Here is a 19,270-nt window from a genome sequence, read left to right as displayed (position 1 = left end):
TATGTATCCGAGGGAGTGATGTCCTCATCAGATAAGAATATAGTTAAATTCAAAACTTAGTGATATTAATTAATAAATGTCCAGTCTCAAGTTGAAGAGGTCATATAAGTCATTGAAACCTACAAGGAAGTATCCATCTTCAGTTAAGAAGTATCGTCGTTTATACTATATGACTATGGATTGAGAACTGATGTCTCTAGAAGTTTGTATGTAGTAATTATGCAGGTCGACACATACTTGTCACACCCTTGTTAGGTCATCTACCGTCATCAAGGGCTCGAACAACGCAAGCAGCATGTGTTTCCAAGACACGTACAATCACCGGTACGTTCACCACCGTCATCGGTCGCTCCCGATGTCTGTATCTAGCATTTACTACTGAACTGATAAAAATTAATGTCCCATCAGTACCGGTTTAATAGTAACCGTTACTGAAGATATTAGTATCGGTTCTTAAACCTCCGCGTGCGAACAACGACTAAAGAACTAAGAACCGGCACTATCAGTGCCAGTTCATGACTGAAACTGATAGTCACTATCAATGCCAATTTATGGCTGAAACTGGCACTTTAGTATCGGTTCTTAAATCCCAGCATGCGAACAACAACTAAGAAGCTAAGAACCTGCATTGACAGTGACTATCAGTGCCGTATCAGTGCCATTTTTAGCCATAAACCGGAACTGATAAATTAGTATCAATGCTGGTTCCAGTCACGAACTAGCACTGATGTATCAGTATTCGTTCTAGCTACGAACTGTCATCCATGATTGTTACTCTCACAGCTTATCTTAAAAATTCATAATTTTTCATACAAAGTTGGATAGGAAAAAACTTTATATAAAAATTACAGCCCTCGACGAGATCTACAACTTTGTAGTTGAAAACTTTTTAATTTGAGATCATCAAAATGCCCAAATAATCATAAAAAAGTTTTAGCCGACCACCATGGCTGATTGACATCTTATCCTAAAAAAAATCATAAATTTTTCATACGAAATTGGATGGGGAAAAACTTTATATAAAAATTGTAGGTCTCGACGAGATCTACAACTTTATAATTGATAAATTTTTTATTTGAAGCCATATAGATGTTCAAATAGCCATTCAAGCACCTAATCAGAAGATATCCACTATGTAAGAAACCATCAAAGGAGACACATCATTAGTGATAACTCCTCAATATGCGTCACTAGTACACTATTAGTGACGGATAAAATAATTAGTGATGGATCGTAGTTGTTACCGTCATTAATGACTGACTCATTAGTGACAGGTGCCCTTATCACCCGTCATTAATTTCTGCGCTGGCCACTCCTATCTGCTCGACCACTCTTATCCGCTCATTTATCTCTCGACCACTCTCATCTCTGCTCACGTCCGCTTGCCTCCTCCTCCCGCCGCCGCCGTTGTTCACATCTTGCCGCCGACACTACCGCCATCCTCCCCCCTCCACCACAGCCCAACGTACGCCGCCGCCCCCCTCTACCCGCTAGGGTTAGGGCGATGGCTTAAGATAGCGGCAGGGGTCGTTGCTATCGCTGTGGTGGACTTGGATGTATCCTGACAACTCCTTCATCTACTCACGCACCAGGTGTACACTACCCTCCAAGCGTTCCCCCACCGGCCACGATCGAGACCAATCATAGTAACCTCTTTTCTTTTTCTCCCTAATTGTTAGGCTCATAGTAACACTTGTTAGGACATAATAATTTAATTGAGTTTATAGTACATTAGGATCAATTCATATCATCCTATCATGTAGGTGTTGAAATCGATCCTATGACTCAAAGATGTAATCCCTGCGATAGGTGGTACTATACCTTTGGTGCAATTTATTCTAGATGGAAGGAATTTTATGAAGCTATCTATCTCTTTTAACATACGTTCAAGGGGAGAAAGTAGTGAGGATATCACTATTAGGGTCTGTGGCAATGCATCACCGATTTTGTTGCATTCTGAAAAAACCGCCGTTGTAGGGTGTCTGAAAGTGTTTGAGGAGCATGGGGTTTTTTTTGCCTGACTACAACTATTTTCCAATAAAAGCGCTTGAGGAGGGTGAAGAGGATTTGGCTTCAATTAGTGAGAGGCTTGCTCAGTTTGATGAATATGATATGGTACAATAATATGTAATCTGATTTTTTTTATATATACATGACTGTTAGCGTGTATTATTTTTATAATTTTTTTTCTTTGCTTGTAGGATATTTTTGGTGACACCTTTGCGGCAATTAGCTTTCATGCTATCTTAGATCAAGCCATGGAGCATCTTGTGTTAAGCTTTTATGACCCCGGAATGGACTTCACTGCTGAAGGCAACTTCCAGGCTGATAAGACATTGTTTACTATCTATGGTAAAGTATCGGGTCGTCCATGTCAAGCGAAAAAGCGTGCACTAATTTATGCGCTAATGTATATCGATGAAGTACTAGGATATAGTATGGTGGATTCTAGGGTTTGAGTTGGAATCAACATTTTTACTCCTCTCAGATCTTGATATATGTGGTTTGTCCCCCTTAGTGTACATGCGTAACCTATGTCTCCTGTTCGAGAGTATTTGATTATAAATATGACTTAGCAACTCGTCATATTTATAAGAAGATGCTCCCAAATTGTTCATGTACTTTGGACAGTCGAGGATATGTGGCCCGAGTAGTAGATTTATGTGCTTTTGTATGGTTCTAGAGAGAATTTTGGTGGCATCTCCGGATACACACCCTCTCGACTCGTGTTGAGATGTGTATTTGGAGAACAGTGGGGAGGTGTTGCCAAAATTTTCTCAATAACCGTACAAGAGTATGGAAATCTACTCGGACCACATATCCTCGAATGGGATTATGACTTATCTTTGCCTATTAGAAATTAGTTAGGATCCTTCGTCATAGATAACATGTATCATTTTTGGATGTTAATTGTTGTCTTGAATATCATTAGAACACATGTAGACACTTAATTTAGTTAAATTGAGTTAGAATTTTTATACTTATTCTACCTTCTATATCATTTCTATTTAGAATTAATATTTTTTCAATTTGTAGATGGTGGACCGAAGTTGGATGTACCTTGATTGCCGTACTTGTAACGAGTACATAAGTGGGGTGAAGTTTTTCTTGATTGTCGCGGTGGAGGATATGGAAGGTCGGGTAAAACAGCAATTTGGTGTCCATGCCATGATTGCAAGAATGAGAAGAAGTTCCCAAAACTTGACAATGTGTACGATTACTTGTTAAGGCGTGGATTCAAAGAGAGATATCACGTTTGGAACAAACACGGTGAGAAAGGCCTTAACGAAGGGGAAATGGATCAGGTCCTCCCGGATGGTAGTATGGATCAAATACTCCCGCTAGCTGGTGATATAGATGATTATCTCAGGGACGTAGACATATTAGTATTCAATGATGACTACGTGGATTTCATGGAGAATGTGGACCAAATGGTGCGTGATGCTGAGGGTTATGATGAGTATAGTGATGGTGAGTTTGCCAAATTCCAGGAACTAGTGCGAGACTCGAAGACACAATTTTATCCTAGGTGTAAGGAGAAATACATGTTGTTGTTTGCGGTACTTACACTTTTGCAATTGAAGGCAACCCATTGTTAGTCTGATAGGAGTTTCAAAGTATTGTTGCATCTGCTAGAGGACATGCTACCAAAGGGGAACAAGGTGCCCAAGACCGTCTATGACGTGAAGAAGATAGTTTGTCCTTTGGGATTGGAGGTAGAAAAAATGCATGCATGTAAGGAGGATTGTGTCCTGTTTCGTAGAGAGTATGCAGACCTGAATCAATGTCCTATTTGTGAAACCCATCGATACAAGCGTAGAAATGACGGTGGCGACGTGGAGGAAGGTAGCAAGAGAAAAGGGCCTCCTAGAAAGGTGATGTGGTATTTCCTTGTAATTCCCCGTTTGAAGCGTTTGTTCTAGAACAAAAAAAGTCTCAATTGTTGAGGTGGCACAAGGAGGGTCGTAAGAACAACACAATGATACGGCACCCCGCAGATTCAGCTCAGTGGCGAACCATTGATTCCACATTTAGGTGGTTTACTGAAGAATTAAGAAATATTAGGTTTGCTATAAGCACAGATTGCACGAATCCATTCGGTAACTTGAGTGCCTCACATAGCACCTAGCCTATTGTACTGTCTATCTACAACCTTCCACCTTGGCTTTATAAAAAGCGAAAATACATTGATGAAAATGGAGGAGGATGAGGAGATGGGCAGCGACTCCGACACCAACGAGGAGGAGGAGGAGGAGATGGGCGGCGACTTCGACATGACCGATGACGAGGAGGAGGATGATGATGAGAAGATGTGTGACTCCGACATGACCGACAAGGAGGAGGAGGAGGATGAGGAGATGGACAGCGTCAGTGGCGACTTCGACGACGACATTGATGAATCGTAGTCCATTACTTACCTAGCTTTATGGTGGTAATCCGAATTTAGCAATTTGGATTTAGCACCCTTCTTTTGTAGTCCGGATGGGTATTTTTTGTGTAATATGGACCTTCTTTTGTAGTGATGAACTTACTTATCCTAAATTAATGAAAAGGTCAGTTAATTGGAAAAGTGTGTTAAATTGAGAATGCAAGTAAGACAGCTAATTGAGTACATTTTTCTCATCATCGGATTATCCTGCTGACAAATCCTAACTTTACTTCAGGATGCAGCCAGTATACATGTAAAATAGAGGGATGATCACATTAGTGACAGGTGATAATGTCACGTGTCACTAAAGAGGTCATTAGTGATGGGTGAATTTACCACCCGTCAATAATTACCAAGTCCCAGTGACGGGGTGGTAAATCCACCAGTCACTGTGACCCGATCATTAGTGATGAGTGGTAAATTCACCTATCACTGTGACCCGATCATTAGTGACGAGTGGTAAACTCACCCATCACTAATGATATGTTTATAAACAACGGACCCGAGAACCCTAGCCTCCGATTTTGCCTAAGTCCCGCCGTGCCTTCCACCCATTCATCCTCACCTCCTTCTCCCGGTCGTCCCCGAGGCAGTCGCCATCTCCCTGCCATCCCCATCCTCCTCCCCGACGCTGTCTTCCCCTGCGCCCTCATCCCCGAATACCCTGACGCCAAGGAGTCCACACCACCGTTGCCTCCTCTCTAACGAGTACCCCGACGCCGAGGAGCCTGTGCCACCATGTTCTGTGCCGCCATCATCCTCATCCATCGAGGTAGGCCTCCCGCCGCCCCCTCCTCATCGACGCATGCCGCCATCGTCCTCATCCGCCATTGTGAGTTACTTCTATGCATTCTGCCAACAGCTAAGTGAATGCAAATGGTATGTCGGATTATATTACTCAATGATGACAGCAGCTAAGTGAGGTTGTGTGTGATAGCGTAGTCTACTTAGGTGCGACAATATGAACTTAACAGTTTAGCACAGATGAATTAGGCGTGTTATTATCTTACCCATTTAACACTTACTATTGAATACTTAAACTCTACGTGTTCCTAATTTTGACTTGAGTTGCGATTTCTATGTAGTATTTACGGTAATATAGGAGATAGAGGGTATGTGAATTAATGGTTAACAGTTTAGCACAACCATGTAGATTTTTTTCTTTTCAATCTGCATAAATATGGAGAGTGCAGTGCATACTGTTCTTGGAAATGATCTGAGAATAAAGAGTGCGATGTCATACATACCAATGATATGAGATAGCCAATTTGGCGTTTGGATGGCGACATCAGTGGTAACCTATTTTTTGATTGTAAAACTTGATAACATAAACATGTTCTTGATGTTTATATGCTTGGCATATGCAATTTCCATGTTTACCTATTTTTATTCTTGCTTATGTTCAGTCCTAATAGCATACATTAATTCTTATGCTTGTTTATCTGCTGTTGTATATTCTTGTCACTAATGTATGCATATTGCACAACAAGTTCATCATGGTTAAAATTAAATTTGTAAGAAAATCCCAATAATGAATTTAGGTTGTGTAACCTATTACATCGTCTCTCGTTCGGGAGTGTTTGATTTCTGTGCTTTGGACAGTTCGAGGATATGTGACTCGAGTAGTAGGTTTCTGTGCTCTTGTATGGTTCTAGAGAGACTTTCGGTAGTGTCTCCTTGTTGTTCTCCGGACACACACCCTCTCAGCTCATTGTCGAGATGTGTATTTGGAGAACAGTGTGGAGGTGCTACCGAAATTTTCTCCAAAACCGTACAAGAGCAAGGAAACCTACTCGGGTCACATATCCTTGAATGAGATTAGGACCTATCTTTCCCTATTAGAAATTAGCTAGGATCATTTGCTTTAGGTAAGAAATACATCATATTTTCATAAATTCATATAAAAGTAAATGTAGTTACTAAGACATATACAATTGTATATGTATATTCGTATCTACTATATGTCTACCAACGAGTCATTGGGATCCTCTGATGAAGCACAAGCTCCTAGTCAGATATCTGCGCAACCAAGTCCCAGTGGAGCAACAATATGAAAGCCAACGGCACAAGCAAAGTGGCCGACTGAAAAGATTATCATCACAGAAATCGATGATAATGGCGTGCCTACGGAGAAGCAGACCCTATAGATGTTGTAGAAGCTCGCATGCCTTAATCCTCGGGAGAGGGTGTCATTGACCCTTCCGAAGTTCGATGACCTCATTGTGGATAAAAAAATGCCTTGTTCAATGATGGTGTCAATACGTTTCTGGAGTTTCCGGAGAACATGAAGGCAAAGGCTTGCAGGGCTGCTATAAAAATGATCACCAAACTTTAGAGAAGCCACAAAAGTAAGCTTGTGAACGAGTGTATGGCAAAAGAATCGGAGCCCTTCAGCAAGTACCCATATATTAAAGGAGAGGATTGTGAAGCTTTTGTAGCGTTGAAGAGCTCTGAGACATTCCAAATGGAGAGTTCAGCAAAGAAGCAGCTTTGTGCAAAGAATAAACAGATACACAACTTGGGCATAGGCGGGTACGTGGGGAAAAGGGATAAATGGCAGGCGAAGGATGCAAAGTTAGCCAACGAAGGCCGCGAGAATCCTTGATTGCAATTCCCGGGACAATTGCAATCGTATTTGCATGCGAGGGGTACGCTGTTAGATAGTGGAGAAATCACCTCCAAACCCAGTGAAATCGAGATAGTTACTCAAAAGGTGAAAGAAATAGTAGCCCACTCCTCCAAAGGTTCATTCAACGGGGTCAGGGAACACGAGGTGCTCTCCACTACGCTAGAAAACCCTGAACACCTAGGTCGCGTTCGAGGCGTGTCCAGTTCCCAAAGCTAGAAGTTAGGCTTGTCCGAACATGTCGGGATGTATGAGAAGAGGAAGAGGTCGGTCCCAATAGATGTGGAAGCATTGACCCAGTCAATCAGGGAGATCGTTTATCAAGACGTCCTATAAAGGTTTGTGGCACATGTAGTCATAATTCTTAGTGCACCAACGGGTGGTAGCCCCATTGCTAGACACAAGAGTAGTCAAGTCTTAAGGGAGGTTGAACAACCTGTCTTCTCTCCATCTGTGGAGCCTGATACCATAGACCTTCTTGATGGGCCCACGCCGTGCTCACTGGTCATAAGACCTGGAGGCTACTATATTAAAGTTGCAAAGGATCAAGTACATCCAAATGTCCAGGTGTTACATACGGTCCTGATATGTCCTGTCTATACCGTGATCTTCGTGGATTTTGTACATGCCAATACCGTGGACACAGATTTGCCCGTCCCCCTAATGATGAGATCAAAAACTAAGTCAAGCTCATCGTCAAAGGATCCAATAGTGGGTGGGAACGTGGACGTCGCGGCCCTACAAGCGAAGGAGCTCTGGTCCCTGTGGGTGTACGGCCCCACTTGCAGTGCCGACCATTGAGTTCTGCCGTGCTGTTCGAGCAGGCAGCAAGCCAGGTGAGGTGACTTGTGTTAGACTTGTGTTTGATTATTTCTCCAAAGAATCTGATTTGTGTGCTCATGGATTTTTTTTTTCCTACAGAGGCGCATCATATCCTTGCGAGAGGAGAGGCTGGAGTGGCTATGTGAGTCTGAAAGAATCGAAGATGGTTTCATCCTTATCACCATTGTCGTTTATCCAGCTATTAATCTTTTCTTCTCTACTCCAATATTTCCATTTTGTAACTAATGTTGTGCAGATTTTGAAAAGAGTTCGGTTCAATCACCATGTTTCAGCTAGCGTTTGGTTCATGCATCAAACCCAAGCCAAACCTCTACTTTAATAGGTGACAAACGAATGGAACAACACTCTACTTTTTACTTTGTGCGCATGTAAAACTACGAAATACTAGCTTGTTGGTGTCATGTGTTCGGTTCTTGATGAATAGATGGTCTTGAAATTAACAGCTCCTTGTAAATTTAGTACCTATGATCCAAGTTTTTATTTTTGTATGGAAGCATGTCCATGATGTCGCGCCTAAAGCACCCTCCTGAGTAGCTTTTAAGACAGTAGTAAAAATTTGTCTTACTCTTTCCATTACTTTGAAATTTGTGAACTCCTAAGATCATCACTATAGAAACAAAATAGCATTTGATGAGATACTCTACCATAGAGCAGAAATTAGGAGGAGATCTGTGATGTCTGTGTTTAGGTTGCTATTATGGCTTCAAAGTGATTTATTAGATTGTGGTATGCTATTAGTAGGTCGCTGATATCCCTTCTTGCGTTGTGTATGCTTGCATTTAGCTTTCGGGAACTTTGTTTGCATTTTTGGTTTGTGCGTGGGTACTCACCTTTGTCCTCGTGCAACGTGCAATTCAGGCTTGGGATCTTGTTTCGTGGAGCTGTATGTTTTGTGTGTAATCTACTTGGGATATTGATTCGTGGAGCTGTCTGTTTTGTGTGTAATTTGCTTGGGATCTTGTTTTCTGGACCTCTCGGCTTTCTCAACATGTGCTTCCTGCATCACAGCTTAAGTGACGAAAAGCCCTGATTGTGCAAGGGTTTACCTTGAACGAATAAGGAAGGGTGAGATGCACTGTTGAGTGCTACAACATCAACTATTAATGAGGTGAAAGGATATCTTGATTGCCGATACAAGTATTTCATTGGTGCATGCCTCTTGGTTTTCTGAAATTCTAATTATGCTTTTTTTCATATGTTGCCTATGACTATACCACTGTGTAGCTAACTGGCAAAAACTATGTGTCAGATGTTGTTGGATGATCACAGAGGTTTCTGAGCTGGCTAGAGTACAGCTTTATAATCAAAACAAGCCTATAGTTCGTAGGACAATTACATTAAAAGACACAAGGTACAACAGAGCATCCATTTTTTTTTTTTTTGGTTTTGCTCTTGTTCCTTAATGGTACTCAGACCATTGTTGCAGTTCCATAAGTGCTTCTTATTCATTTTTTATTTGTTTGTAGCAACTATGTGATGAATCTTTATATACATGCGGTCAGAGGGCTTCTGATGCTTATGGGATGTACGCAGCTGGCCAAGATGAAACGGTTATTGCTATCTTTGTTTGCACACTGATGAAGTCTTACAAAGGTATAATGCTATATAATTTTGCGTAATGTGATCTTGATAGCTTATTGTACTATCCAGCTGTTTTTGATAAATGGTAAATATCTGGTTTGGTTTACAGGTGAGCATTCACTCAGTGGAAATACAACCTGTCGATGGTATATTAATCCTGATGTTCCCGAGATCCATGCTTTCTAGACAGGTATTCTACCACCGTTATTTAGTTTGTTTCATAACCTTTTACATTCTATTATCTATTCTTTTACCTCACAGCGTGTTGATCTAATAGATGTGTTCTTTGTGTTCTCCGTAGCCTGCATGGTGAGTTCCAGTCTATGCAATGTGTCAGAGCGGATGAACAATCAGTTATTGCTCGGCCTGTGATTGCTGAACCTTGGATGAAATCTTTGGAAGAGCTGTTCTAGAACAGTCCATATGGATTTCCAGTTGAGTGTAGCTTACAATCATGTTTCCCATTGCTTGTTCATTACGCTGAATTCTCCATCATTGAGCTCCGGGACTCATTGAGCCTATGCTATCTGCAGCCTGAAGGTTTCTGATGTACCGTTACCATTTCAAGAACCGATCCATTCATATCTTGGTAGTTGCCCTCGTGTTCAACCGGTGCGTTAAGACCGCGCTTCCAGATGGAAATGGATATAAATGTCCACACTGCCAATGCACATGCTATAAATTCAAGTAATACTTCCATGTTATATATGTGTGCAATTTTCCTATTCAAAACAAAATAAGAGAATTTCTTAATGCCTTGGTTAATGCTTCATGCTCGTTGTAGGTACAAGATATATTTGATTGGGACTGACGGGACATATGAAGCGGAGTTTGTGTTCTTTGGAGATATGAGTCGTTGCCTTGTTCGTAAGGAAGTCAAAATGCCAATGAGGGCGTGTCACTGGGCTGATGGCATCCCAAGTGAGATAACATTGCTGGTTTCCGAAAGTATTCATTCATGATTAATGTGACCTGCAAATGTTTTGAGAAACCATAGCGATCATACCAAGTGAACAACATCAACTGTGTCTACGGTAGATAGCCTACAATTCCAACAGTGCAGAAATCTAGTGGTAGGTCTGTTGATAGCGGAGGCAAAGCTATCATATTGCATGGATCATCATCCAGTAAGGTAGCGTTTGGTTGGTTGAATGAAATTGAATGAGATGGGATGTCTTGGATGGGATGAGTAAGGTAGCGTTTGGTTGGTTGAATGAAGTTGAATGAGATGGGATGTCTTGGATGGGATGAGACTGGACGGGATGATCTTGGATGAGGTGGTACAAGTATGTTATTTGATTAGATGTATGAAATGATGCGGAAATATATTTGGTTGGTTGTATAGAATATGATGACTTGGTATAAGATTCTGTTTGGTTCGTTGAATGGGTTGATTTTGGATGAGCTGTATAGGATGATAAAAATACAAATAAATAGAGCATTCTAAAGGAACTCACTTTTTCACCATATAAGCTAGGGTTGAAAATAATTTTAGAAATTAGTCTATCACATAAGAAAATTATTAGTGAATTTTTTCAGATTTTTGAGAATTTATTTGAGGCTTTAACAATTATTAGAAGTTATAAAAATAGATCTTTTTGGAGAAGTTTTAATTCTACATATATTTTTTGTGTGAATCTAATTAAAATAGTTGCACATGGATTATGAAACACATAATAAGGTTCTATGATTTTTTGAGTGTTCACACGGGACGATTGGTCCGCGTCGTTAGAACAAATTTGCCGAACGAACCGGTACAGCATCTGGGAGAATATTCCCAAGCATCTGAACCAACTCATCCCGTATGAGCTCGTCCAGTCCAGCAACCAAACAACGGATGGCACTATGCGTCCTAGATGGGATCGTCCCATCCAGGCTCATACAATGAACCAAACGCATCCTAAGACCGCGCTGTGAGAAGGCAAACAGAGTGAGGTACCTCCCTCTCGTTAGGTTTTTCTATATAATACTCACTGATAGTTCATTCGAGGTTTACCGTTCTGTGCTTCCTAGTGTTAACTCCATGTTGTTTGCTTATCTATTAGAACATACAGGGCACTCCCCTGCCAAGTGATTATTCAAAGCTCACATCATCTAAAACTGGGGGATCATCCACGTAAGTCAACTGCATTTGTTCACAGATTAAGTTTTTACATGAGCCTCCATTTGCTTTCTATATTTATCTACCAATAAAAGGAATATTGTCATTTCCTTATTTTTCTATGTGATCCAGTGAGGATACAAATGATAAAAGCAGGAGGAGAAATTTTGATGTCGAACTCTGGAAAGATGGAAGTCCTACTGATCAGGTCCCAATCACTTCTTCATCTCTATTTGTTTTAGACAGGGCTCATCTCTTATGCTTTTGCTGATGTTTCTTTATTTGTTCCCTTTGTCCCTTGTGTACTGTAGCACTCATTTGTTCTTTGGATATTACTGCCTCATTCGGTATTTCCATCTATTATCATACGCATGCTTCATCCCATTGTTTTCTATGCCATTGTACTGCAGTCTAAGAGCAAGACAATCCCCTTGACGACAATCTAGAATACGATGTGGATGCCGCTACTGCTGGGTTAGTATTGCATATCCCTTTTTGCGGTCCTTCCAAATTAAAAATCCGATGCCTGCAGGTTCCTGTCTTTTGCCTCACTACTTTTTGCTGTTGCTCTCTGTGATCTGCAGAGGCAAAATGACCTGGTCCCGATGATGTTGATGATGATGACTCTACCAAAGTGCCATAAGCTAGGAGCTCCAACAAAAAAAAATGGTGCGAGCAGATTTTACTGATTTGAGCTATTTTGCGTATTTTCTTTAATCAATTCTACTGAGTTTTGTTCAAAGACTTAACTTATTCTTGCTTTTTCTCTTCGCAGGCTGCTAGGTAGAGATTGTCTTCCTTTTGTTGTTAATACCCCTCCTTGCTGGACTATGCAGACTTATAAGGTTTGTCTGCTGTCGATCCGGCTGTAGATAAGATGAACTCAGTGTCACCCAAGTTCCTTTTCGTGTTGATATGCCTTCCCTGAAGCATGCAAGTTCTCACTACTGTCGGCTCGCGTTTCTCTGGACATATGATCGACCTGCTGATAAGCTATGCAAGTATAGGCTCTCTTCATTTTGGGGAGAATCTTCTCTGTTAGTACCCTGACCAAAATAGATTTTGGATCTCAGTTAGATGCATTGTTCTTTTTGTTCAGGTAACATTGGACCTCTTTTGTTGTGCATTGTTAGATCCTTCTGGTTTGTACTACGTGGTGCACCATGTGTGCTTGATTGTAACAGTCTAGGCCTGCAAGGATGCTATATGCATGTGTCTATACTCTCTTATTAAATTATGATACTGCTTCTGGTAGAAGTGGCTTTGATGTATAATATTTACCTTCGTGCCTAATCTCTTGATGCCTGTTCTGTGTTGAACGATGCAACACAAGGTGTCAATTTCGGCATTCTCAGTGTATGTGTTCCTTCTAATATTGCAATTCAAAGTTAAAACCCTTCTTCTAATTTGATTTGTGTGCTCATGGTTTTTTTTTTCCTAAAGAGGTGTATCATATCCTTGCGAGAGGAGAGGCTGCAGTGGCTATGTGAATCTGAAAGAATCAAAGATGGTTTCATCCTTATCACCATTGTCGTTTCTCCAGCTATTAATATCTTCTTCTCTACTCCAATATTTCCATTTTGTAACTAATGTTGTGCAGAGTTTGAAAAGAGTTCGGTTCAATCACCATGTTTCAGCTAGCGTTTGGTTCATGCATCAAACCCAAGCCAAGCCTCTACTTCAATAGGTGACAAACGAATGGAATACTTTTTACTTTGTGCACATGTAAAACTACGAAATACTAGCTTGTTGGTGTCATGTGTTCGGTTCTTGAAGCACTTTCCTCCCAAGATGCTGCTATTAAGACAATGCAACCTCTATTATGTCCTGTACTCCTGGCAATGTTACAAGGGAAAATGAGTGTTAGCTTATCTCTGAAATTGTCCACAAATCACAATTTCTGAAACAATCTTTTGTTCCTTTTGGTTAGCTTGGTATATTCAGATAGAGTCCTCCCAGACTCAGAGTAGGAAACTAAAATTTTAAATTGGTCTCTGTATCATTGAAACCCCGAAAAACGTAAAATTGAAAGTGTGAGTGCATTGCTATTTTATAGAAGAATATTGGATGTGAACTTTGGTAAAATGGTTTAACCTAAGTTTTCTAATTTACCATCTAAATTCTGATTTTTACCAGCGCCATTCTCTGCTAGCGGCACGGAAGGGTGCGCCGGTCTCCGCTAGTCTAACTAACTAGCGTGGAGATCATGGCAAGAGCCTCACGCTGGTAAACCCTCAATTAGTGCAAGATTCCTTGTTTTATGGTACCTACAGCTTCTGGATCTCGACCATGTCTCCCTTTTTTCACTTCTTTCATTTCACTATATTTATCTATGACAACGAAAGAAAACATTTAAAAATATTTATCTATTGAGAAATCAATATTGTAGTTATTATAATATTTTCACTCTATGAGATTATGTGCTGAAAATTAGCAAATGCGTAATTGACATATTTATAAATTAGCAAAAGACGTAAAGTGATTTAATATTTCATAGATGATACGCATGCGATGATGTGTTTGATATGCTCGTGGTAGCATAGTTATAGAAGGTATGCATGTGATGATGCTCGTGGTAGCACAGTGACATGTGCAACATACTCGTATAAGTCGTGTTATGCGAATTGACGTGAGTAAGATATATTGTTGATTTTGTTTATGTGTAGGTGTCGTCCTGAGGGTAGATTTGGTCGGTGATAGGACTGGGATTAAGTTCAGAAAAGAACTGAGATCACGTGAGACGTTTAGAGTAGGGAGCGGTGCAAGTAAAGATATAACGTCATAAGACCTACACAAGACTTATATGAGCTATGGCGTGATAGAGATGAATTACACTATAAGACGTAGTGTGTTATTCGATTGATACATACGTATGCATGCTTTGGAATAAAGAAAGAAAAAAAGCACATGCACTGATGAGGCCATGCATGCATGTGGAGTTCGGTTTGGTGATTGGCCTGTGGTGCTGTGTTTTGTCGGTCTGCCGTGTTGGCCCGTGTGGTGGTGCTGCAGTACGAGCGCGTGGAGCTTCGGCTTGTCTGCAGCCCGTGTGGAGACAGGCAGCTCAGCAGTGGGCTGAGAGCATCACTAACAGTTATAATAGCTATCTGTTATTTTTTACTTCTGTTAGTACACTTTTAAAAGTTTACATGAGTCTAGTTGTTTCTAATTCTCCATACTTTATTATGTTTAGAGATATTTCTTAATTTCTCTTTATTAAGAGCTATCTCTTCAAGATTATTCTTCATATCAGTAAAACTAGTCTAATTGGCGCGTCTACGTCGCGTCTGTTTTTATTTTGTTGTATAGAGTACGACAAAAGAAGACTAAAAAAATTAGATTCACAATTTTTTTATATTTCAATATTTATTTATGAAATTATTAATGTTAAATACATTCAATTAATTATAGAGAAAACAGTAGTACTTTTATACATGCACATAATTTTAACATGTAGGTGAAAATAATACTAACTAAAAAAATTTTGTTTCATATTTTTTAAGTTTTAATATTTTTCTTTGTGTTTTAGATTTTTTTCAGCCGATTTATTAATATAACTAATATTTATTTTAACATTTTTAGAATTTCTCAAAAAAGAAAATTACATATGTACGTATACATATATACCTATACATATATATTCATATACATATACATCCTCCAAGGCCCAATGCTACAGTAAACTACAGTACTATGGCCTTACGGATTCCGCTAGCGTTAGTATAGAGTATTGATTGATAAGTGTTAGACCAACTTCAGCAGACTTATCCAGTGCTACTGTTTATAGTGATCGGTAGTGGGTTCGGAGGGAAAAAATAGTAGTAGAAGGTAGGAAATAGGGTAGCTGTTGGAGATAAAAAAATAAGTGATGCTGTTATAGTGATAGAGGATGATGTAATAGTATTTTTGGAGATAAAAATTTAAGGTAGCTGCTGAAGATGGTCTTAACAGTTAGTTCTTATCACTACTTTATTCATTTTTTGTCCATTTATATCTACAGTAATAAAAATTAGCAACTATCTATAACCTAACTAAGGACGCCAGCAGAGGGGCAGCCCAGGAGCAGGCACGCGGGACGGTGGAGGCCAGTCGGCCTGGCGCCCAGGTGCGCAGGGCCGTTGAGGCTATGTGGCCCAGGCGGACGCCTGTCCGACTCGGTTTCTGTTGGCGTCCGGCGAAATAAAAGGAGACCGTGCGCCGAACAGTACCGATGAGGAGCTGTAGCCGCAGGAGAGAACAGAGAGGAATAGAATAGATTAAAGAGAACTAATCTAGGTTTTGTGGGATTTGAAGAGAATTTTTTTGGGGATGTTTTGTGCATCTTGTGAAACTATTCGTATAATGAAGATTAAAGTTTACATCAAGTAACTTTGAGAGAAATTTGGTCCGTCTATTTTTAGTAATTTTTGAGATATTTATGTTTGATCTATTTTTATCACAGTATATCACAATCTGTTTACGAATTTTATATCTTTAAATTTAGAGATTTAATTGATCTGATTCTTATGAAAATAATTTTATATGATTGTCTAGTTTCTACAGTAAAAAGTTTAGAACAATCTAACGGTTGAATCGTTCTACCCATCTCTTTTATGATGTGATAGTAGTCTATTTCGAACTGAATTTTACGAATAAATTGAATATTTGATTAAGGTGATTTAAATTTATAATTTAACTTCCGTGATCATTTGTCCCATCTGATTAGATATTTTGCACGTATTTAATCCTACATTGAGCTACATGAGTAAAAGCTTTGCAGAAGCGTCGAGGCCCCCAATGTGATTTTCCCGAGATGATTCCAAGACTGATGACATCTGACTTAAACAAGCGCCTAGGACTCTGATGTTGTGGAGGTTCGCATTACGTTTGTTACCCCCCTGGAACGTCGGGTTGATTCCTGCCGCTGCCGGGACCTGCTGTACTACGTAAGTAATTGCTCACATCACTCAACTATATATTTAGGAGTGTTCTAATTAATAGAACTGAACCCGCTGCCTGTATTCATGGTACAGTGTCAAGGATTATTTAGCTTTGACAATTAACTTTTTACCGTGATAAAAATAATTCAACTATGATACCATAGGAATATCATAAAAAACGACCAATACAAATCGTCAAAGAAAAAAAGATAAGATGTAATTCACTAAAACCTGAAAAGTTGTGGAGGTATTCGTGAGACCAAATGCCATGACTAAAAACTCAAAATAACCATGGTGCATGTGAAAGGCAATTTTCTTAACATCATCCGGATGCATTATAACTTGGAAATACCCACTGCACATACCCAACTTGGTGACTTGGCACCCTTCAACTCATCAAACAATTTGTCAGTCATTGGAATTAGAAATTTATCTTTCATTGTTTTACTATTAAGTGCCCGATAATCCACACAAAAGCACCAAGATCTATCTGGTTTTTTAACAAGCAAAACAGAAGATGAAAATTTAGAATGACTAGATCGAATAATACCTTGAGTCAACTTCTCAACACACTGCCTTTCAATTTCATCTTTAAGCAACTGGGGGTAACGATAAGGACATATTGCCATGGTTGTAGTACTAGGAAGTAGATTAATGCGATGATCATGAGGACAAGTTGGAGGCAACCCACATGGTTCCGCAAACAGATCTTGAATTCCAATAGTAATTTAGCCAACAACTCCTGACCAGAGATGATAGCATTCACTAGCGAAAGAACTGGCAGCGATGCTATCACATCGAGCCCATTCCTAGGGACATGAACCTGAAGTTGACTTGAGCCCCCTATTGAATCGTTCCTTATGACACGATGATCTACCCTCCAGAAGGGCATTGTTAATTTCTCAGTCCCATAAAATTGGTCCAAGTGTACGAAGCCATTGGATGCTTAACGCAACATCAATTCTTTCCAATGGGATAACATAACAATTAACCACAAACTCCTCATCCTCAATCTGAATGTTGTGTTATGGCAAACCCTCACAATATTGACATGATCCCCATTAGCTACCAACACTTGTATATTGGAATGTGCAACAGGTTGCAAGCCCATCTAGGGGCTGTACTAGCAGAAATAAAAGTATGAGCAGACCACGAGTCAACAAATGCAACCATGACTTTACCATTAATCAAAACTGGAAGACGCATTATGTTGATGGCACAAATCCCCGTGAGAGCATGTAACGATATTTTCACTACCCCATCATCGTTGGCAACATCTTCCTAAGGCTCGTAAAGTTCCAATAAATAGATTCCTTTTGTAGAACATTGCCCCACAGGCTCTTTTGAAAAAAAAATTCTAGGCAATTGAAGCATAATCCTTTAGCATGCGTATCATCCATCTCTTCAGCTGTAAGACGACGTAATTTGTTACTTGGTTTAGCTAGAGGTGAGGCGACCAGAGTTGATAACCCTGAGGTCGCATCATTGGTCTGGAAGACGCATTGTGTTGATGGCACAAATCCCCATGAGAGCATGTAACGATATTTTCACTACCCCATCATCGTTGGCAACATCTTCCTAAGGCTCGTAAAGTTCCAATAAATAGATTCCTTCTGTAGAACATTGCCCCACAGGCTCTTTTGAAAAAAAATTCTAGGCAATTGAAGCATAATCCTTTAGCATGCGTATCATCCATCTCTTCAGCCGTAAGACGACGTAATTTGTTACTTGGTTTAGCTGGAGGTGAGGCGACCAGAGTTGATAACCCTGAGGTCGCATCATTGGTCTGGAAGACGCATTGTGTTGATGGCACAAATCCCCGTGAGAGCATGTAACGATATTTTCACTACCCCATCATCATTGGCAACATCTTCCTAAGGCTCGTAAAGTTCCAATAAATAGATTCCTTCCGTAGAACATTGCCCCACAAACTCTTTTGAAAAAAATTCTAGGCAATTGAAGCATAATCCTTTAGCATGCGTATCATCCATCTCTTCAGCCGTAAGATGACGTAATTTGTTACTTGGTTTGGCTAGAGGTGAGGCGACCAGAGTTGATAACCCTGAGGTTGCATCATTGGTCTGAACAACACTAAAACGAGGTTTGCAATCTGCTAAGAACAGATTTTCCAACAGCTGGTGGAATACTACCACTGACGTCCTCCTCAAGATGTTTCTCATAAGCATGAGCAAGGCTCGTGGCCACTTCAAGATTAGATGGGTTATGAAGTTCAACATCTATGCTAAGAGGTTTGCCAAGTCCCACAGTGAATAGGCTAATCTGTTGTTTGGGAAAAAGAGATGGAGTGACTCGAACAAGAAGAGCAAGAAAGTTCTTTTGATCTTCCTCCACTGATCCTGTTATGTGAAGAGAAGCCAATTAACCCAAAGAATTATTGTGGATGGGAGGAGCAAACTGCATGTTGATATAATGCACAAAAACTACCCAATTAACAATGCATTCACTACTGCAAAAACTATTTTTAGAGGCGGGTAGCAACCCATTTACATAGGTGTTTAGCCACCCGCCTTTGCTCGAAGGCTTGTGGAAATGGAAGATTTTCACAGGGACAAAAAAGACTGCCTGTAGAAATCGATTACTATAGGCGTTCACTTAAGGAACCGTCTATAGTGATTCTCATTTTTCATAGATAGTTTCTTAAGCGGACCGTATTTGATAATCGGTCCCCGAATTGATATTTTTTTGTTCGAAAAAAGTGATTTTTTTGCCCTACCAAGCAACCCCTGCGATCGTCGCAAGTCACAAGTCAC

The 19,270-nt window shown here is 40.1% G+C and overlaps 1 long non-coding RNA gene across 1 annotated transcript; it reads left to right on the top strand.

Moving 5' to 3' along the window:
* The first annotated feature begins 8,775 nt into the window (after positions 1–8,775).
* On the top strand, positions 8,776–10,725 carry LOC133888237 (uncharacterized). Its single transcript, XR_009903765.1, has 6 exons — positions 8,776–9,249; positions 9,365–9,491; positions 9,589–9,669; positions 9,781–9,913; positions 10,013–10,166; positions 10,264–10,725. It is a non-coding gene; the product is annotated as an uncharacterized LOC133888237 (long non-coding RNA).
* The last annotated feature ends 8,545 nt before the right edge of the window (positions 10,726–19,270 follow it).

This window comes from Phragmites australis, chromosome 1 (genome assembly GCF_958298935.1).
Source record: "Phragmites australis chromosome 1, lpPhrAust1.1, whole genome shotgun sequence".
NCBI lineage: Eukaryota > Viridiplantae > Streptophyta > Magnoliopsida > Poales > Poaceae > Phragmites > Phragmites australis.
Note: the sequence above shows the minus strand (reverse complement) of the source record. Positions and strands in the feature narration are given on the sequence as shown.